Source organism: Arachis duranensis, chromosome 3 (genome assembly GCF_000817695.3).
Source record: "Arachis duranensis cultivar V14167 chromosome 3, aradu.V14167.gnm2.J7QH, whole genome shotgun sequence".
NCBI lineage: Eukaryota > Viridiplantae > Streptophyta > Magnoliopsida > Fabales > Fabaceae > Arachis > Arachis duranensis.
In genome coordinates, this window is record NC_029774.3 from 54,150,445 (window position 1) to 54,150,872 (window position 428).

General features: G+C 19.6%; 1 protein-coding gene across 1 annotated transcript in view; it reads right to left on the bottom strand.

Annotated features, from left to right (window-relative positions):
- The window catches only part of LOC110278623 (uncharacterized), a 14,591-nt gene that overhangs the window by 13,634 nt on the left and 529 nt on the right, over positions 1-428 (bottom strand). The window lies entirely within an intron of this gene.

The window sequence follows — 428 nt, forward strand, 5'->3', positions numbered from 1 at the left end:
AAAAGAGAATTATTTATAAATTATTATGTTTATTTATGGTTTTATTTTTAGAAAATTATTTTTACCAAAAGTAATTAAATCAAAATTACGATAATTTGAGTTTAAAACTAATTAGAATTTATATAATATTTATGATAATCAGGTATTTTCTTATTTAAAATTTAAAGTTTTAATAAATAAAAAATAATAAGGATATGTTAGTTTAATTTCAATAATCGAGATTTGGGGTTTAACACTTTGATTTTCTGAACTAAAAGAAAATTAATTAGAGTATTTATTTAAAAATAATTTGTAAGTTGATAAATAAGGACTTGAAGTAATATAGATTATATTTGATTTTAAATTACTATTCTACCCTCAAATTTTATTAGAATGCCTAAACTACTCTTTTCTAACCCTAGCCTTAACCTCTCTAGCCCTAATCAGCA